This window comes from Pantherophis guttatus, chromosome 1 (genome assembly GCF_059756535.1).
Source record: "Pantherophis guttatus breed Tessera chromosome 1, ASM5975653v1, whole genome shotgun sequence".
NCBI classification, from domain to species: domain Eukaryota; kingdom Metazoa; phylum Chordata; class Lepidosauria; order Squamata; family Colubridae; genus Pantherophis; species Pantherophis guttatus.
Window position 1 is genome coordinate 317,259,168 of NC_142063.1, and position 21,954 is coordinate 317,281,121.

Here is a 21,954-nt window from a genome sequence, read left to right on the forward strand (position 1 = left end):
CTTTTGCAAATTATATTTTCACTTGTGCATATCACTAGATTGCATCCCTTTATGAGCATAGGTGTCCATAATAGTGTCCATAATAGTGTCCATAATAGTACCCCTCAGTTGGTTGTTCTCTCTCTCCCCTCCCTCCCCCTCCCCCTCTCTTCCTGTGTGTGTGTGTGTGTGTGTGTTTGTAACAGATCTTACCTGATGCACCCTCTGATACTTTTATTTTATTGTAGTTTTTCCATTTGTTTCATGCTTTCTGTCCACTTAACAAACAGAATGTTTCAGGAAGAGACCTTTCTCATGCAAATTTTCTCTTGCTACATCTTCCATTCTCTTACCAAGACCCAAGCCTATGCTGATACTGAGTTAATAGACAAGGACATTCTTATTCTAAGTACTACCCCACAGTATTTATCTTGAAAAAAATAATCTTAAGGGATTCTTAAGTATCAGCATAATCTGGATCTTGTATTTTCCATTGTGGGGTCTTAGTTAATAGTTGAAATTCTGTTTTGTACTACTTCTACTCAAGCAGCCACATCAGCTGGAAGACCTCAATGGCAAAATAACTTCTTCAATAAATAAACAGATTGGGAAGAATGAGACTGTTTGACTTTATGGCATAATGTGTGGTTGAAGAGCAGGGAACAGCTTTCATACTGAAATGTAGGCAAAGAGATATGACACAGAAACAGTCAGACACATTCACATAGTGAAATTAATATAGTGTCCCGAGGTCCCTCTTAAAAAGTTGCACAATATCTGCAATGCTCATTTAGCTTTATTTGAAGGAATATTTGCCAAATTTTACTTCAATGCATAAATATTTTCGAGTTTGTTACATAGCAATTTGATTCATGTAAAGAAAGATAAAGTGATAGCAAGCAGCAATCTCAGGTCATTGGCCATATCTTGAAGACATCCAGGGTGGTAGATGGTGACGGCATTATTTTCCAATGAGGCTATACAATGAGATAAAATAATAGGTTGATAAAAGCAAGTTTAAGATAAATTCTGTTATCTGAACCTGAAAATATCACCTATCCTCCTTTGTGCCTTTGAAACACTTGCTCCTCTTCAGGTGAATGCCTTGGAATGCTTTGGATGGAAAACAGTGGTATCCAATTCTACATCTGTGGCATTTTTATGAGAGGAATGTTTACTTACTATTGGCAGCATGTGTATCTAGGTTTACAATTCCATCTCCCAATATTCTTGTAGTCTTTTGGACAGTAACGAAAGCAGCTTCGTCCTTGTCTACGACAGTGGCCCTGGGCATTACCTATGAAAAGAAAAAGAGTAGACAAAGGAATGATAAGTAAAGATACTTTGTTATTTAGATAGATATTTCCTTCTAAGTTATCACTTTCATCTACAGAATTGCAGGATTACTATGAATTCAGGAAGTTACATAGTTGAATTGGCAGGTAGGCCTGTATCTATTAAGGTAGTATGGAGGAAAACATCTGATTCACACCAAAGGAAGAGCTTGCTGTGCTATATTTCTCTCCATTATTACTATGGGCCCTTGCTTGCTAGGAAATAATCCTAAATTATCATGGTTGATTGTGCTGGGTGTTTTTGATGAAGATCTTGAATGAGAATTGTAAACTTCCTTTGAACTTCAGGATCTGGTTTACCTTTGGCTTTCTTCCTCTTCTCTTAATGTTTATGACATTGTTCTTCTCCACTCTTGAAAAGTGGTGCATTTGCAACATTTTGCTGCAATATCTTCTCTTTTTTACAAATTGAATATCAATAGGATAATAAACGTTTATTTTTATTTATTTTTATCTCATCTTTATTTCTTAAAATAACTCAAGGTGGCAAATGTATCTAATACTACTTCTCCCTCGTATTTCCATGAACACCAAGCAGCAGTCATAAGACATGATGAAAAGTCTTTAATTTCACAACGCATGGACAGACTTAACCATACTTTCAACTGGGGAACTGTGACCATCCTAGATGAAGCCAAGTCCAAAAACACTAGAGAATTCCTGGCACTCTGACAGATTAGCTATCAATAGACACATAGACATAAACAATATGTACTTACTTTGCAAAAGAGACAATGAACAAGCCAAAAAGATAAGACCAAAACATTTCCCCACCAGCAATCAACATTTAGATTATTTTATATTAACACCAAACTTAACATCTGACCAATAAACAAGAAGTAAACAATACCCCAATCAAGGAAGTGCTAAAAAGTTAACAATAAACAGTACAACCAAAAAACTCCCAAGACCTCTCCTACCAATACTAACAGGGCAGATCACTAGAATATAAACTGAGAGAAACTCCATTCCTTACTGATGTTACTTAATTTGGGCATGAAACAACTGTAAAAAAACAAAACAAAAAACAAGCTGAGAGAATACCAAGGATGCCTTCTCCTATTTTACCATAACAACAATCCTGTGAGGTGCTTTCTACTAAGAGAAGTCCAAATTTACCAGCCAGCTTTCATGCCAAAGGTGGAACTAGAACAGTCTCCTGATTTCTAGCTAGGTGCTTTGACCACTAAACCAAACTGGCTCTCTATTGTCCCTCAAACACATCATAATATTTTTTGTTGAGAATTTGGTAAAGCAAAACTAAAATGAACCAACCAATAACCTACAGTAATAAAACCTTGAGTTAAACTTTGTAGAGAATAGTGAATCAATGAATTGGTTTTCCAATCCCTCTTTGATGCCCTATATGACACTGGATGTCAAATTTAATGTGTTAGGATATGGTGCTTGCCTAACAGGTTGGCCAGGCAATATACAAGCCAATATGATGAATATGTATTCTATGACTTTAAGAGTCATTGTAATGCTGAGTCATTGTATCCTGATTGGATAAGCTCTGTAGTAACTGTATTTAAGGAGAGCTTGAATGTAGTCAGTGTGGACATGCCACCATCGTGACCTGTTACCATCGTGACCTGTTACCAGTATGACCTGCTACTATTTATTATCTGCTGATGTTTTGTAATTTCTACTTGATCTCTTACATGGTCTAATGTGATCATGGTTTATTTATTCTGTTTTTAAGAACTATTTATATTGTTCCTGTTTGATCCTTTTACTGCAAACCGGTAAGAAGAACTTTTGTATCTCTGGACTGATTATGATTGGCTAAGACTTGGATTGATTAAAGACTATGAGATTGTTTTTCACTATAAAGTAAAATACTTTGATAAACCAGTTTGTATGCATTTTATTCATCATTGCTCTCAGCACTGTTTCCATGTGCTCTACGCTCTGCTGGTTGTAAACACAACAATATCCTTAACATAATGCATTAGAAAAATCAATGGCATATTTTTTCAAATGTTTAAAGGCTCATATTGTCAATAATCCACAGTGTTGAAAGCTATTTCTTTAACATTGAAATGTTAAAATTTCCCCTCGTTGAAATGTGCCCACCAGGTTTCCCTGCATTTCACCAGCCAAGGGCTCAGGGGAGGGGTGGGGGAGTGGCGGCAATTATTACGGAAAGTCTTAGTCCGAGGGAGACCACTGTTCCTCAAATAGCTGGATGTGAGTCCCTCCTCATGAAGTGGGGCCGTGGGAGGCAGATGGGTTTGCTGACTATGTACCTGGCTCCCTGCTACGTGGTGGCGACCCTGCCCGAGCTGCTCGACGTTATTGCCGGGGTGGCGGTTGCTACCCCCAGACTTATTGTCATGGGGGATTTCAACCTGCCATCTGCAGGTGAGGTGTCAGAGGTGGCTCGGGAGTTCATGGCTTCCATGGCAGCCATGGACCTGACCCAACTAGTTCAGGGCCCTACTCACACAGGGGGTTACACTCTGGACTTGACTTTTGTCTCTGGTCAGTGGTTGAATGATCTTGGTAGAGGGGATTTAGATATTAAACCCTTGTCATGGACAGATCATTCTCTCCTTCGCTTGGACTTTCCTGCCACTTCCCCCCACCGCAGGGAGACAGAGCCTATCAAATGGTTCCGTCCCAGGCACCTGATGGATCCCGAAAGGTTCCTGATGGAGCTTGGGCCATTTCCTGAGACCCTGGCACATGACTCGACTGAAGACCTGTTGGCCGCCTGGGGGAGTGTGGCCGCCGGGGCTTTGGACCACATCGTGCCTGTTAGGGTGTGTGTAAAAAGTATTTGTTGCTTGTGCAACGAGCAGAGCAGAAACACACAGGGAAGGAGATAAACGTGCAGCTCGTGTGAGAAAAATACTTTATATACAAGATAATAAGCAGTCTCGGTGTAGGTAAAACAGTCCAAGGTCATAAACAGTAATATCAGTCCAGTAAGTATCTTCCCTTACCAAAGCAAACAGACTTTAGTAACTCTTGGTATACAGTACCATATAACAATCCAGTCTAACACCAATCAGCAGAAAGACACAGGAAGCAACAGGAGCAATCAGGAACAAAGAACGCTTCTCTGCGCTGCTTATTTATGCACTGTAGCCTAATCCTTAACTGGTCTCGTTCTTGCCTACGTTTGGCCTCATCCAGTAACCTACCAGTTATACTGGCCAATGTTAGTTCATCTCTAGACAATACTTCTAATGATGAAACAAAAGAGTCATAACTGTCATCCAACGATGAAAGAATAATATAAACTTGCTGCAATTCAGTAAACACAAGGTCTTTCTCATGTAGCTTCTGGAAAAGCCCTGTCATGGAGTCCAGGTGAGCCATCATGTCTCCTCCTTTCTGAAGATGTAAGCGAAATAATTTCCGTGTCAGGTAGATATGGACACCCACAGAGTCACGAACGTAGAGCTTCTTTAGCTTTGTCCAACACCTCGCAGCAGACTCTTCGCCCCGGAAATGGACTAGTTGCTGGTCTCCCAGTGTCAGGCCTATGATGCTTAAAGCACGCTCGTTGTCCCTGTGAAACTTCGCTATCTTTTTGGCATCTTCTTCGTCAGCAGCATTCAATGCAGTTATGTCCGGTGGATTATTAACCATGTCCCACAGTCCTTCTTTTCGCAAAAGTAGACAGCATTTTGTGGACCAGGTAACATAGTTTGTACCATCCAACCGGGTTATGGTGGTATAACTTGTACCTTGCTCAAAAGCCATCATCTTGACTACTACACCCACTGCCTGCATTTCTCACTTCCGCAAAAACAAATTTAAGAGCTCTGGAACGTTCTGGGCCCATAACCAATGTTAGGATGTGTGTAAAAAGTATTTGTTGCTTTGTTGCAGAAACACACAGGGAAGGAGATAAATGTGCAGCTCGTGTGAGAAAAATACTTTATATACAAGATAATAAGCAGTCTCAGTATAGGTAAAGCAGTCCAAGGTCATAAACAGTAATATCAGTCCAGTAAGTATCTTCCCTTACCAAAGCAAACAGACTTTAGTAACTCTTGGTATACAGTACCATATAACAATCCAGTCTAACACCAATCAGCAGAAAGACGCAGGAAGCAACAGGAGCAATCAGGAACAAAGAACGCTTCTCTGCGCTGCTTATTTATGCAATGTAGCCTAATTACAGGGTTCAGCAAACCCTGATTACGTGGCTCAGTTGTTTCTTAAAGAAACAGATATATTGCCTGACCAACAAGTTAGGAGTAAGCTACAAGCTGAACCTAACAGTGCCTTTGCAGCCTCTGACCCGATGCCGACCTCAATTGGATCCTTGGTTCTCCGAGGAGCTGAGAGAGATGAAGCATCGGAAAAGACGCCTAGAGAGCATTTGGAGGACTAGTCAATCCGATTCCGACCGGACATTGGTGAGGTCTTATATCAAGACCTACCTAGTGGCGATAAAAGCGGCAAAATCTAACTATTTTTCCGCTCTTATCGCATCTCCAGAGAACCGCCCAGCTGCTCTGTTTAGGGTGACCCACTCCCTTCTTCAGGGGGGAGTGCGGGAAGATCCCTTGCAGGGTCGAGCTGAGGATTTTGTGCAATTCCTGCATGATAAAGTTGCTCGGCTTCGGGAAGGCTTGGACTCCGACTGGGTGAGTCCGGGGGAGGAGACGAGGGTAGGTCTTGAGAACATTATCTGGGAGGAGTTTGATCCTGTGGCTCCCAAGGATGTGGACAGGGTTCTGGGTAAGATTAGTGCCGCCACAGGTTTATTGGACCCGTGTCCCTCCTGGTTGGTACTGGCCTCCTGGGAGGTTACACGAGGCTGGCTCCAGGGGATTATAAGTGCTTCTCTGAGTGAGGGTGCATTTCCCGCTGCCTTGAAAGAGGCGGTGGTGAGGCCCCTCCTCGAGAAGCCTTTCCTCAACCTGGCTGAATTAGCCAACTACCGTCCGGTCTCCAACTTTCATTTTATGGCGAAGGTTGTTGAGAGTGTGGTGGCACGACAACTGCCCAGGCACCTGTATGAAGCAATCTATCTGGACGTGTACCAGTCGGGCTTCAGGCAGGGGTACAGCACAGAAATGGCATTGGTCGCATTGGTGGATGATCTCTGGAGGGCTCGGGACAGGGGTTGTTCCTCTGTCCTGGTCCTGTTAGATCTCTCAGCAGTTTTTGATACCATCGACCATGGTATCATGCTGCAGTGGTTGAGGGGGTTAGGAATAGGGGGCACCGTTTTGTGGTGGTTCTCCTCCTTCCTCTCTGACCACTCGCAGTTCGTGTTGACAGGGGGGCAGAGGTCGACTTCGAGGCGCCTCGCATGGGGAGTGCCACAAGGGTTGGTCCTCTCACCCCTTCTGTTCAACATTTATGTGAAGCCGCTGGGTGAGATCATCCATGGTTTTGGGGCGAGAGTCCACCTGTATGCTGATGATACTCAGCTGTACATCTCCACCCCAGACCACCCCAACGATGCCCTTGATGTGATGTCTCACTGCCTGGAGCCCGTGCGGGTCTGGATGGGGAGAAATAGGCTCAGACTCAACCCCTCCAAGACTGAGTGGCTGTGGTTCCTGGCGTCACGATATAGTCAGCTGATGCCATCGCTGACTATTGGGGGTGAGTTCTTGTCCCCCACAGAGAGGGCTCGCAATCTGGGTGTCCTCCTGGATGCATGGCTGTCTTTAGAAGGACATATGATGGCCGTGGCGAGGGGGGCTTTTTATCAAGTTCGCCTGATTCGCCAGTTGCAGCCCTTTCTGGATCGCGACACCTTGCGCACAGTCACTCATGCCCTTGTCACCTCCCGACTGGACTACTGTAATGCTCTCTACATGGGGCTCCCCTTGAAAAACACCGGAGGCTCCAACTGGTTCAGAATGTGGCTGCGCGGGTGGTTATGGGTGCAACTCGTTGTGCCCACGTGACACCCCTCCTGCACGAGCTGCACTGGCTCCCAGTGGTCTTCCGGGTGCGATTCAAGGTGTTGGTTACCACCTTTGAAGCGCTCCATGGCATTGGACCTGGGTATCTTCGAGACCGTCTTCTGCCACTAGTAGCCTCCTACCGGCCAGTCCGCTCCCACAGAGAGGGTTTCCTCAGGGTGCCATTGGCCAAATTATATCAGCTGGCGACACCCAGGGGGAGGGCCTACTCTGTGGGTGCCCCTGCCCTTTGGAATGAACTGCCCCCAGAAATGCATAAGATCTCCGATCTCCATGTATTTCGCTGTGCTCTCAAAACCTTGTTGTTCTGCCAGGCCAGGCTATCAATGTAAAGATTTTAATTGGTTTTAAATGTGGGATTTTAAATTTGGGGGTTTTATAATTGAGCCAATTATTTAATAATTTTAATTATTTTTAAATTTTGTCTGTCTTTGTGCTTTTAATCAGGCTGTACACCACCCTGAGTCCTTCGGGAGAAGGGCGGTATAGAAATAAAATAAATAAATAAATAAATAAATAAATAAATAAATAAATAAATAAATAAATAAAATCTAAAAGAAGATGTTGTAGAATATTCTGCTTTCAGTGATGATCATACTTGCTTAGAAAGTAGTGAGTTATCTATCATTTTTAAATTATCAATAATTTAGTTTCTTACCTGGTTCAGACAGGAATGCAAGGAAAAGGAATGTGAACAGCAGATAAAGGATCTTCATGTTGGGATTGGTTCTCGGACAAATCTTACTCCTGGTGTTATGTAAATAGGTTTGTTTGGCGGGAAGTTCGAATTAACTGACCCTCAGCTGATTGGCTGATCACTACTGTTGTAAGGTATATAAAGGGAGCTGGCTCCCAGGTTTAGTTGCTGGAGTCTCACCATATAATAAAGAGCTGTTGTCACGAACTACTCTGGCTTGCTGCGTCCTCATTCACCCAACTTAACATTGGTGACGAAGGTGGGATTTTGAGGCCAGAAGCAGAGGAGAGCTGAAGCCACACTCGAGAAAAGAGCTGAAGCCACGTTCAGAGAGGCGACCGGAGACCGCAACCGAATCCAGCCAGGCGAGCGAGCGGAGCACAGGAGAATCCCCGAAACGATGTCTGCCTACACCCCGCCAGCGCCTTTCGACCCCAAGGAAGAGAAGTGGGGATCCTACATGTCTCGGTTCGAGTGCTTCGTGGTGGCAAACGACATGCAAGGGCTACCGGACATTCGGAAGAAAGCCCTGTTCCTGAGCCACTGCGGGCCAAGGGTCTTCGACACAGCCGAAGCATTGTCGGAGCCGAATTCGGTCCACAACATTTCCTGGTCGACGCTACAGACCCTGCTGAAAGACCACTATGCACCAACGCCATCGAAGTACGTCCAACGCTATGATTTCCGGCAACGGCTACAGCAGGAGGGCGAATCGATCAGCGAGTACATCGCTGCCCTGCGTAAGGCCGCAACCCAATGTGAATACCGAGACCTGGATGAGATGCTCCTAGAGCAACTAATTTGCGGAGTGAGAGATAGCCGACTCCAGCGAAGGCTGCTTGCGAGGTCAAACCTGACCCTACTCATCGCACTAGACAAGGCCAGGGCGCAAGAGTCGTCAACAAAGGCTGCAGAGAGACTAAAGAGCTCCCACTTAACCAGAACAACGCAAAAGACGGCACCAGTGCACCGAGAGGCCACGAGCACCGCGAGCGAAGGGGAGTCTGAAGAAGAGGTCTACCGCACCGAGCAGTCCCGCACAGCCCGCAGGGAGCCCAGAGACAGATGCGCCAGCTGCGGAGGGTTCCACTCACGACAAAACTGTAAGTTCAGGGACGCCATTTGCCGTTCCTGTGAAAAAAGGGGCCACATCGCTCGGGTCTGCAGATCCAAGGCACACCAGAGCTACAAACCATGTGGCCAACCCTTCCAATCAGAGCCGGCACCACACCGAAGGCCCAACAGAGATGGCGGAAACCGGAAGGGCGCGAAATTTGAAGACGCTGGGGCCTACACCATACGCATCGCAGAGACCTGCACCTCGCCCGGAGAAAAGACCTACACCACGGTCGAGATCGAGGGACGGGAGTGCCAGATGGAGATCGACACGGGATCACCGATATCCATCATGTCTTGGGAAAACCTAAAGAAAGTCATCCCCAGCACACGCAAGCGACAGCTCCAGCCACAGCAACGCAGATTGAAGGACTACCAGGGGAACCGCATACCCGTCGAAGGAAGAGGCGAGTTCCAAGTACAGTATGGGGAGCTTACCGAGAAACTGCCCCTCACCATAGTCAGCGACAACCTCCCAAGCCTCCTGGGCATGGACTGGTTTAGAGCCCTAGGCATGGGATTCACCGGAGTGAGAAACGTTAGAAGCACCCTGAAGGAAGACCTGATGCAGGAGTTCCAGGACGTGTTTGACGAAAGGCTGGGCAAGTATGTGGGGACCCTGATTTCGTTTAACCTCAACCCCAATATTGCACCCATCCGCTTAAAGCCTAGGCGGGTACTGTTCGCCCTGAAGCCCAAAATTGACATTGAACTGGAAAAATTAATCAAACAAGGGGTGGTCGTTCCAGTCGACCACGCCAAATGGGAGACCCCAATTGTTACGCCGGTAAAGCCGGACGGATCAGTGCGCATATGCGCTGATTATAAATGCACAATTAATAAGGCCCTGCAGCAGAGCGCCTATCCAATGCCCATTGTTCACCATTTGTTGCATTCCCTGGGCCCCGGCAAGATCTTCGCAAAACTCGATCTTGCGCAGGCGTACCAGCAACTGCCGGTAGATGGTGCTACCGCAGAGGCACAGACTATCGTAACCCACAGAGGGGCCTTTAAGTGCACCCGCTTGCAATTCGGAGTAAGCGTAGCCCCCGGACTTTTCCAAAGTACCATGGAGCGGCTACTACAAGGGATCCCTGGGGTGGTGCCCTATTTCGATGACGTGCTCATTACCGCCGACAATGAGCAGCAATTAAGAGAAAGACTGAGGGGAGTCCTAAGGAAATTCAGGGACGCAGGACTCAGAGTAAAACGAAATAAATGCATGATCGCAGTTTCCTCAGTCGAATTCCTAGGGTACAGGGTAGATGGCACCGGCATACACCCCACAGAAAGCAAGATCAGGGCAATCAGAGAAGCACCCACCCCCAAAGACAAGGCAGAGTTACAGGCCTTCCTGGGACTATTAAACTTTTACGCCATCTTCCTTAAAGACAAGGCAACAGTGGCAGAACCCGTACATAGACTATTAACCAAGAAAGCCACATGGAAATGGGTGAAGGCTGAAGACAGGGCATTCGCCGGCATCAAAAAACTGTTATCAGCTGAAAGCTTTTTAATACAATACAATGCAACGCTTCCCCTTGTTCTAGCATGTGACGCGTCCCCGTTTGGGGTGGGAGCCGTCCTGAGCCACAGACTCCCGAATGGCCTAGAAGCGCCCATTGCATACTACTCCCGGACTCTATCAAGCGCCGAGCAAAATTATAGCCAGCTCGACAAGGAGGCCCTCGCCGCCATTTCGGGAGTAAAGAAATTCCACGAGTACTTGTTCGGGAGGGACTTTGAACTAATCACCGACCATCAACCGCTCCTGGGTCTCCTCGCGGGAGATCGTCCAACCCCGGCAGCACTATCGCCCAGGATGACACGCTGGGCCATCTTCCTCGCAGCATACTCCTATCGCCTGGTACATCGACCAGGGGCGGACATGGGCAATGCGGACGCACTCAGCCGATGCCCACTACCTGACGGCCTAGAAGACCCCACACCCGGCATCCCCATCCTGCTGATAGACGTTTTGGACTCTGGGCCCATAACATCAGCCGAGGTTGCGAGAGCCTCAACCAAAGACCACGTGATCTGGACAGTCGCAAGTTGGGTCATGAGGGGGTGGCCGGAAAAGATTGGGAGCGGGGAATTTAAACCGTTCGCGGGAAAACGGGACGAGCTGACAATGCAAGGGGGGTGTTTGCTATGGGGCGATCGGGTTGTTATTCCTTTACGTTTACGGGAAAAGGTTTTAACATTGTTGCATGAGGGGCACCCTGGGATTGTAAGAATGAAGGGGCTAGCCAGGAGCTACGTCTGGTGGCCCAGCATGGATACAGATATTACCGAGTGGGTGGGGAGATGCCAGCCCTGCCAAGAGTCCAGATCAGATCCACCAACGGCGCCCGTGAGGGAGTGGGAAAGGCCCCAGGGACCCTGGTCCAGGATACACATTGATTTTGCAGGCCCATTTCACGGACAGACCTTCATGGTCGTTGTAGACGCATTCTCCAAGTGGTTGGAGATCAAGCTAATGAAGACCACTACCACCGATGCAACCATCAGGGAGCTGAGACAATTATTCGCCACCCATGGGTTACCGGACATCCTAGTGTCAGATAACGGGCCACAATTCACCGCGACACAATTTGAGGGCTATTTAGCAGGACTAGGGATCAGACATGTCCTTTCAGCCCCATTTCATCTGGCCAGTAACGGACAGGCAGAGAGATTTGTAAGGTCAGCAAAGGAGGCCCTTTCACGTTTAAACCCCGGAGACTGGCAGGAAAGGATAGATAAGTTTTTAATAGCGCAGCACTCCACACCCTGTACAGCCACAGGCCGAAGCCCAGCAGAACTATTAATGGGACGGAAACTCCGAGGAATGCTAGATAGGCTCAACCCCAATTACTCTCCAGAGGTTTTCAAGGTGGGGGAGAGGAAGCTTAGAAAATTCACCATAGGAATACCGGTTCACGCTAGAAACTATGGACAGGGCCCACTCTGGGAAGCCGGGACAATCACAGAAATCATGGGGCCCAAATCATACAGGGTAGATATGGGGGACAGGAGAGTTTGGCGCAGACACATTGACCAGTTAAGAAAACGGGTAACCACAGACACCGACGACAAGTTAGACGACCCCATCTCTGACCATGACTACCAGCCAGAAGCACAAAACACAAGCCAGAGTAGAGCGGAGGACTTAGCTGAGGATTCTGGTATCCAGCGCCGGCCCATCGAGGTAGTCCAAACAGCCGGGGAAGTCGCCGCCCACGAGGAGGTCCCGGAGGCCTCATTGGCGGAGCAGGGAGAAACAGAAAGTCCCTCCGACCTGCTCGACGCCGCCCCTCCGACTGAACTGCGCAGGTCAACTAGGACTCGTACACGCCCTAGTCACCTGAGAGACTTTGTATGTAAATAACACCCCAAGTGACTTCTGGGAGGGGAGGAGTATTATGTAAATAGGTTTGTTTGGCAGGAAGTTCAAATTAACTGACCCTCAGCTGATTGGCTGACCACTACTGTTGTAAGGTATATAAAGGGAGCTGGCTCCCAGGTTTAGTTGCTGGAGTCTCACTATATAATAAAGAGCTGTTGTCACGAACTACTCTGGCTTGCTGCGTCCTCATTCACCCAACTTAACACCTGGGATAAGACATAGCTCTCTATTTATGCAGTTAGAATTATTGCATCACACAGCCTCAGTGAAATATTGCAACTACTCTTAATGGTCACTGGCATTGTTGTATTTTGTTCTATTGAAACACTCCTGTGGGTTAACTGTTGCAAAAGTCCTTGTAAGAGCAAGGGAATTAGTTGAATAGTTAAAAGGTTGTGCTTATAGCTAAAATACTTTGGAATGATAAATGTTTGGCTCCATTATTGAGTGGTCTGTACAATTGACCACACAACAGTTATCTGTGGTTGTAATGAAATGTAGCTACCATCTATTAATATGCTTACCAAGAAATTCTCTATCTATCTATCTATCTATCTATCTATCTATCTATCTATCTATCTATCTATCTATCTATCTATCTATCTATCTATCTATCTATCCTGTCTGTAATCTATGACTTGGATGTTAGGATTTGGAGATCTCGTATCTGGTATCTGCTGTATTGCATTTTAACTACTCCACATGAAACATGGTGTCAGAAGCATCTGAATCTGTGCTGTCTCTACACATTTGATGCATGCCAGTCTTGCACTTGCAGTCCTGTCCTGGAAGCTGGGCATTTGAAGCAAGAAAATCAGCAGTATGGCAGCCATTAACAGCATACCAGTGTCTGAGGGTTCACTCTGATAGTCCCCTAGTGAGTGAGAAGTACCTGGAAAATATCAAGTACAGACAGATTAACTCCCTATTAGTCATCCCTCCCATCTCCCAGTTCTTTGACTTGGGGGGTTTTTATCATGGAATTTCTTGACTACTTTATCTGCTCTTATGTCAACTTTGAACCAAACCTGGTAGAAGCCATTTTGTTGTTTCTCAGTTGCCACACAGTATTGGGGGCAGGGAGGGGAGGATGGAATGCCCTGCCAGGCATAACACAGACCAAAGGTCATTCCCACAGGTATCAGATGAAGACAAAGAGGAGTGCCTGACGAGCCTGCCAATTAACCTAATTGGGCAATGTGACTTGTGACACTCAGGGAGGAGATCATTTACTACTTTAATTATACTGAAACTGTGGGAGTTGGTTTTGCATTTAATTGTGCTGATATGATGTACCCAGTAAAGGAGTTCTTTGATGAAGATTCTAGTCTCAAAGTTCTGATTTGTTTGGGTTCGTTAGTTGGAACCTTGACATTAAACTAACTCTCATAAACTTTGCTCTGGAAAAAGGGAAACCCTCCAGGGTCATGAGCCCCGGTCATCTACCCAGTCACTTTGGGAGGACAGAGAAGACTCAGGGAAGATTTTGAGATGGGGAAGAAAGGAGAGGCTGCTGCCAAGCCCAGTGCAGCCTGAGCTGATGGAGCACAACTGGCTGCCCAAGCTGGGAAGGGAGTCCCACCAGCAGTGGCAAGACCAAAAGTCTGTGAGGAGAGGATGAAAGGCAAATGGTCTTTACAGGCTTGAACAATGGGCCCTATGCAATGAATTTTAATGTGGTGAAAAGCAAAGTTTTACATTTAGGCAGGAAAAATCAAAGGTATAAGTACAGATTAGGTGAGACTTGGCTCAAAAACAGTAACTGTGAGATGAACTTTGGAGTCCTAGTGGATGATCAGGGAATCAAGATCACATGAAGTATTACTACTACTTTATAAAACCCTAGTAAGACCACACTTGGAATACTGCAAATAATTTTGGTCACTTTACTACAAAAAGGATGTTGAGACTTTGGAAAAAGTTCAGAGAAGAGCAACTAAGATGATCAAAGGCCTGGAGACTAAAACATATGAAGAATGGCTGAAGGATTTGGGTCTGGCTAGTATAAAGAAAAGAAGAATTAGGAGTGGACCTTGGAATCCTTTTGGATGATCACTTGAATATGAGCCACAGTGTGCAGTAGCAGCCGGAAAAGCTAATACAATCCTGGCTTGTATAAATAGAGGAATAGAATCAAGATCATGTGAAGTATTAGTACCACTTTATAAAACCCTAGTAAGACCACACATGGAACACTGCAAATAATTTTGGTCATTTTACTACAAAAAATATGTTGAGACTTTGGAAAAAGTTCAGAGAAAAGCAACTAAGATGATCAAAGGCCTGGAGACTAAAACATATGAAGAATGACTGTAGGATTTGGGTCTGCAGCATTTGGGTCTGGCTAGTGTAAAAGAAGAATTAGGAGTGACATGATAGCAGTATTCCATTATTTGAGGGACTTCCAGAAAGAAGAGGGGGTCAAATTATTCTCCAAAGCACCAGAGGGAAGGACAAGAAACAATGGTTGGAAGCTAACCAAAGAGAGAAGCAACCTGGAATTAAGGAGAAACTTCCTAACAGTGAGGACAATAAACCAGTGGAACAGCTTGCCTTCAGAAATTGTGGATGCCCCATCACTGGAGGTTTTAAAGAAGAGACTAGATAGTCACTTATCTGAAATAATACAGGTTCTGCTGCTTGAGCAGCGGGCTGGACTAGAAGATGTCCAAGGTACCTTCCAGCTTCTATTCTATTCTATTCTATTCTATTCTATTCTATTCTATTCTATTCTATTCTATTCTATTCTATTCTATTCTATTCCATTCCATTCCATTCCATTCCATTCCATTCCATTCCATTCCTTTATGTTTTTGATCATATATACAGCAATGTGTGAACACTAAGGTCCAGTCCATCATGCAAATATTAATCAAAGTCAACACTAATTAGGCTTTCTAATCAGTCAGGATTATACAGCCAAGATAAAAACTAAAGAAGTGCCTTTCTAAACAAAAAGTATTCACACACTATCATTTCGCCTTCAGAAGCCATAGGATTTTAATTTGAAATAATGCAAAAGCTTGAGGCTTGGCTTGGTTTGGCCTGGATTGGATTTCATTCTATGTATGTATGTATGTATGTATGTATGTATGTATGTATGTATGTATGTATGTATATATATTGTCGTTTTTCATGAAACATATTTAGGAAACTACTAAACAAATGCAGTTTCCTATCGGTCAGGTTTGAGCACTTTATGGTATTCTCTTCACATCTCTACAATGTGAATAATCAGGGATCAAATTCAAACAGCTTTGTGAGTGATTTGGAGGAGGAAGCATGAGACATATTAAACTGTCCTCTCCTCAGACAGAGAAGCACCTCAAATTCTTCTCCCTACTACAGAGGAGGTTAATTTGGTTGATTTAAAAATGTGTTTGAGGGATAACAGAGTAGAAACAGGATTTATGAAAATGTCTTCATGAAACTTTGCACTAAGTTCCATCTTTTGACTGATAAAAGACTCAAGGTAATAAAAAATGTTAACAGCACAAAATACTTCTTGAAATACCTTCATCTATTGCCTATATGACATCACTGCCATTACTGAAACTGCAGGAGTTGGTTTTGCATTTAATTGTGCTGATATGATGTACCCAATAAAGGAGTTTGTAAGTGATTTGGAGGAGGAAGCATGAGACATATTGAACTGTCCTCTCCTCAGACAGAGAAGCACCACAAATTCTTCTCAGTACCACAGAGGAGGTTAATTTGGTTGATTTAAAAATGTGTTTGAGGGATAAAAGAGTAGAAACAGGATTTATGAAAATGTCCTCATGAAACTTTGCACTAAGTTCCATCTTTTGAATGATAAAAAACTCAATATAATAAAAAAAATGCTAACAGCATAAAATACTTCTTGAAATACCTTCATCCATTGCCTATATGACATTATTATGATTAATAAGCCAAATTCCCAAGAAACAATTGCCAAAACTAAAAAACCTGTCTCTGCAGTAAAATTTAAGGAATTATGAGACTCAGTACAGAAGAAAAATGTCGAATCTTTATGGCATGTTGTATCATTGGCTTCACTTTCCATGTGGCAAGTTAACTGAGAAAACTGAAACTAAAAGGTTCTTTCTCTCAAGCGTAACCATTAGTTCCAAACATCAAAATGTCATCAGCATAAATAATAAATAAAAGCCCTGGTCACTTCAAATTCTATTCTTTTTTTTTTTATTGGAAAAGTTTTACAAATACATTTTCTCCCCAGTTTCCCCCCCAACCCTCCCTAACCCCCCCAACCCTCCCTAAACCCCCTAACTCTTCCTAACCCCCCCTAACCCTCCCCTCCCCCATGACTTCCACAAAATATAATCCAAATTAAAATCACATTTTATAAAATTTGAACCCCTCCACCCCCTATATACTGTTTATACCTTCATAAAACTCAATTATTCTATCCCTATATAATACATTCAGTTAAAAGCTATCTGATATTTCCTAGTTTGATATTTATTCTGCACATAATCTATCCACTTTTTCCACTCCCATACATAAGTCTCTTGAGTTCGGTCTTTTAGATATGCTGAAATCTTCGCCATCTCTGCAAAACTGGCCATTTTCAAAGTCCATTCTTCAATAGTGGGCAACTTCAAATTCTATTCTTAAATAGAGCCAAGTCGTGACACCTTAGACTGTACTGGTGGAGAGGAAAGCAGGACTTCAACCAGGAGGAGTATTTGAAAGTCAAATACCTGGGATTCCTCAATACGTGGCTCCTCACAAGTCATCTGTGGAGTCTCCAGAGCAGATTTAGAGTTGTTTTAATTTTTTGTTTTAACTTATTTGACACCTTTCTGCTCGATATATTAATCTTATTAATTTTACCTTGGGGAGGGTGTGTGTGTGTGTGTATGTGTGAGTGGGTCGGGATGGATTGGATGGAAGGAGTGGGTTTGTAGTGGCTGAATTTGGGGAGAATGAGGGATCTGGGGGCAAGAAATGGAGCCCCCTCTGCTGAGTGTGCAAACAGAAGCAGATGGGGCCTTAGATATGACCCCCGGCTCAGTGTGAGTGGGGTGCCTCACCTGCCGGATAGGAAGGGGGGCCATTGAGGTGGGGCAGGGGATCTCTGGGGTATTATAGAGCTGTTATGCGGTTATGACTGGGAGAGGTAGATGTGGCGGGAACTGACGGGTAGGCCGCTCTCGGGGAACTAGGACTTGCTGTCTCAAAGCGATTACTTGTTCTGGCCCCTCTGGTTCTGGTTCACCGGGCTCGCCTCGTATACCTGGTGACTTGGGATGTCAGGGCCCTGGCCTCAGGCTGCTGCTGTTTAATGCCAAGTCTGTTGTCAACAAGGCCCCCCTCGTTCGGGACTTAATCCTGGAGGAGGGGGCTGACCTGGCATGTATAACTGAGACCTGGCTGGGCCAGGAGGGGGGTGTGTGCCCCTCTCAAAGATGTGCCCAGATGGGTTCCAGATATTGCATCAGCCGCGACTCCAGGGAAGGGGTGGAGGAGTGGCACCTATTGTCCGGAAGAGTCTTTGCTCTCGCAGGATCCCTGCCCCTGAGATTGTTGGGTGTGAGTCTCTTCTCTTGAGGTTGGACTCAGGGGTTCAGTTGGGCTTGTTACTGATGTACCTGCCTCCCAGCTATGTTACAACAGCCCTGCCTGTGCTGCTAGAGGCAGTAGCTGGGCTGGCGGTGGAGTTCCCCAGGCTTATAGTACTGGGGGACTTCAACTTGCCATCACTTGGTGAATCCTCAGATGCGGCTCAGGAGTTCATGGCTTTCATGACAACCATGGACCTGACCCAAGTAGTTCAGGGTCTGACTCATAGGGGGGGGGACACACACTTGACCTGGTGTTTCTCTCGGGGCAGTGGAGATATGATCTGGAATTAAGGGGTATAGATGCTTCTCCCTTGTCGTGATCAGATCATTTCCTGCTGAGGCTAGACTTCAGGACGCTACTCCTCCATCGCAAGGAGGCAGAGCCGATTAAGTGGTTCCTCCCCAAGTGCCTAATGGACCCTGAAGGGTTCCAGAAGGAGCTTGGGGAGATATCTGACTCCCTTGTCCACAGTCCGGCTGAGTCCCTGGTGGCTGCCTGGAATAGGGTGGCATCTGGGGCACTGGACCGGATTGCGCCTTTGCGACCTCTCCATGGCAGTGGATCCAGGAAAGCTCCCTAGTTTACTACTGAGGAGCTCTGGGAGATGAAGCACCAGAAGAAACATCTAGAGCAACGCTGGAGGACTAGTAACTCCAAATCTGACCGAACACTCTTAAGAGCGTTTTTTAGGACTTATTTAGTGGCAATATGGGTGGCAAAATGTTCACATTTTTCTGCACTTATTGCATCCGCTGATTCGCACCCAGCCGCCTTATTTAGGGTGACTCGCTCCCTCCTTAATGTAGTGGGAGTGGAGGAGCCCTTGCAGGATAGAGCTGAGGAGTTTGTGCAGTTTCTGTCGGATAAAGTCGCTCAGATTCAGATGGACCTGGACTCTGATTGGGCAATTCCAACCGAGATGATGGGGGCAGGTCTTAGTCCTATTGTGTGGGATGAATTTGAGCCTGTGACTCCTAAGGAAGTGGACAAGGCTGTAGGAGCGATGTGTTCCTCCACTTGTTTGTTGGACCCGTGCCCCTCCTGGCTGGTTTTGGCCAGCAGGGAGGTGACACGAGGCTGGCTCCAGACTTTAGTTAACGTGTCCTTGAGGGAAGGGGCCTTCCCGCAACCACTAAAGGAAGCAGTTGTAAGGCCCCTCCTCAAGAAGTCTTCCCTGGATCCAGCAGAATTAAAGAACTTTCATCCAGTCTCCAACCTACCCTTTGTGGGAAAGGTTGTAGAGAAAGTGGTGGCACTTCAGCTCCTGCGGTCATTGGAGGAAACAGATTATCTAGACCTTTTCAGTCTGGCTTCAGGCCTGGCTACAGCACAGAAACTGCTTTGGTCATGCTGATGGATGATCTCTGGTGAGCCCGAGATGGGGGTCATTCCTCCATCTTGGTGCTACTTGACCTCTCAGCAGCTTTTGATACCATTGTCCATGGTATCCTTATGGGACGACTAAGGGAGTTGGGAGTGGGAGGCACTGTGACACGGTGGTTCTTTTTTTTTTTTTTTAAATACAATTTTATTGATTTTTTTTTTTACACGAATAAAATATAGTAACAATTCTGTTTAACATCGGATTCGCAGTGTTTATACATATATACATGAGTAAGTGTCTGGTGTCATTTATGCTATACATTTCTAATTAATTTCTGCACCTTTTATTCCTTCCTTAATTCTATCATTTATCCATTCGTACCATCTTCCCCACACAGTATCATAATCAGAATTTTCATCGTCATTTATCTCATGTGTTAATTTATTTATCTCTGCACACTCTAATATTTTATTAATTATAAGGTCATCTGGTGGTAGGTCTTTCTTTTTCCACGGTGGTTCTTCTCCTATCTCTCTGGTCAGTCACAGTCGGTGTTGGTAGGAGTACAGAGGTCGACCCCTAGGCCCCTCATTTGCGGCATGCCTCAGGGCTCGGTCTGTCAGGGCATTTATTAATCCCATGTTTGGCTCTGGGACTAATTACCCTGGTTTAAAGGAGATGTATCGTGGCTTATTCCAAGTTGTAATAATCTGAAAAGAAACGCGAGGAAAAGTTTCTAATAAAACTCATTTATTTGTTATAAAGAAAATAAAGCACCTCACTAACTAAGAAAAGTTAATTGTTACATTTTTGAAAGTAATTCTTGCCGGCTATGTCAGCCGGACCTTGGCAAGAGAACAAAGGAAAGAGAGTGTGAAGAAGCAATTGAAGGAATGTGGGTGGATACGGAAACACGTAGCTTACTGATAAGAAGTTGGCAAAGCTACGGAGAGTCTGACAGTCCAGAAATAATGAGCTCAGCTGGTAAATAAAATAACGCAGTGACACAGTCCTCTCTCCCCTCCTATTTAACATCTACATGAAGCCGCTGGGTGAGATCAGCCGACGATATGGGGTAAGGTATCAGCAATACGCTGATGATACCCAGCTGTATATCTCTACCCCGTGTCAATTCAGGGAGGCGGTGGATGTGATGTGCTGGTGCCTGGAGGCTGTGAGGGTCTGGATGGGAGTCAACAGGCTCAGACTTAATCCAGACAAGATCAAGTGGCTGTGGGTATTGCCTCCTAAAGACTATATTGATTGTCCATCCTTGATTTTGGAGAGGGGGGGAAATTGTCCCACTCAGAATGGGCTCGCAATTTGGGTGTCCTCCTAGACTCACAGCTAAGATTAGAGCAACATCTGTAAGCTGTGGCTAGGGGGACCTTTGCAAGGTTTGCCTGGTGCACCAATTGCGACCCTACTTGGATCAGGAGGCTCTCCTCACAGTCACTCATGCCCTTGTGTAATAATCTAACCATGCACCTCATGGTTAGATTATTGCAATGCGCTCTACATGGGGCTACCCTTGAAAAGTGTTTGGAGACTACAGTTGGTCCAGAGCACAGCTGCGCGAGCTGTCGTGGGTGCACCTAGGCACACCCACATTACACCAATTCTCCGCAAGCTGCACTGGCTCCCTATTGGTTTCTGGTCACAATTCAAGGTGTTGGTTATTATCTTTAAAGCCCTACATGGCTCAGGGCCAGGTTATCTTCAAGACCGCCTTCTACCGCATAGCTCCCAGCGACCGGTAAGATCCCACAGAGTTGGTCTCCTCCGGGTCCTGTCAGCTAAACAATGCTGGCTGGCAGGCCCGCAAGGGAGGGCCTTCTCTGTGGCTGCCCCAGCTCTTTGGAACCAGTTACCTCCTGAGGTCCGGACCATCCCCACCCTATTGGCCTTCCAAAAAGCAGTGAAGACCTGACTCTTCCGGCAGGCCTGGGGCCATTGATCTCGCTGCTGCGATCTGGCAAGATCCGGCCATGAATGGTGTGAATGGGTTTTAATTGTTTTTAATGCTTTAATTTTTAATGTTTTTATATATGGTTTTTAAATGCATTGTAAGCCACCTTGAGTCTTCAGAGAAATGCGGCATACAAGTTGAACAAACAAACAAACAAACAAACAAACAAATGCCTTTCTAACAACTGCTGAATAATATCTATTTCTTCACACAGAAATGTAGGCAGTTTCTTTTTAAACAGGCTCCTAAATTATTTCTAAACCTAAATGTAAGTAATAGTCTCCATTTATTTTCTTATTCTTTACATGGCTTGACTTCATTACCGAATACCAAGACAGTTTGTAACTGAGGTTTCCTCATTCCACACTTTTCATTACTTAAGGTAATTGTCCATTTCTTGGGTAATAGCAGGAGTTCAACATTATTTAGAACTTTCAAAACACTTTTCGAGAGGCAGCTGACTTAAGCAGTTTCCCCATTAACTGCTTTCTGTGATTTTTGAGCAAAGAACCACATTATTAAATATTGTTTTCCTTTTTCCCCAGAGCTGTTAATTTTATCATTTTCAGTCTCACTTGCTTTAGTGTTAATTGATTTCTGTTTTTGCATGTTTGTCTTTTATGAGGTCTTGTATCAAAGCCACTTGCAG

General features: G+C 45.2%; 1 long non-coding RNA gene across 1 annotated transcript in view; it reads right to left on the reverse strand.

The window, feature by feature from the left end:
- Window positions 1–757: 757 nt before the first annotated feature.
- The window catches only part of LOC117671392 (uncharacterized), a 67,085-nt gene continuing 45,888 nt past the window's right edge, over window positions 758–21,954 (reverse strand). Inside the window, exons 3-4 of the long non-coding RNA XR_015731587.1 lie at window positions 1,162–1,276; window positions 758–956 (exon numbers count right to left, since the gene is read on the reverse strand). This is a non-coding gene — a long non-coding RNA (uncharacterized LOC117671392). The remainder of the gene's footprint in view (window positions 957–1,161; window positions 1,277–21,954) is intronic.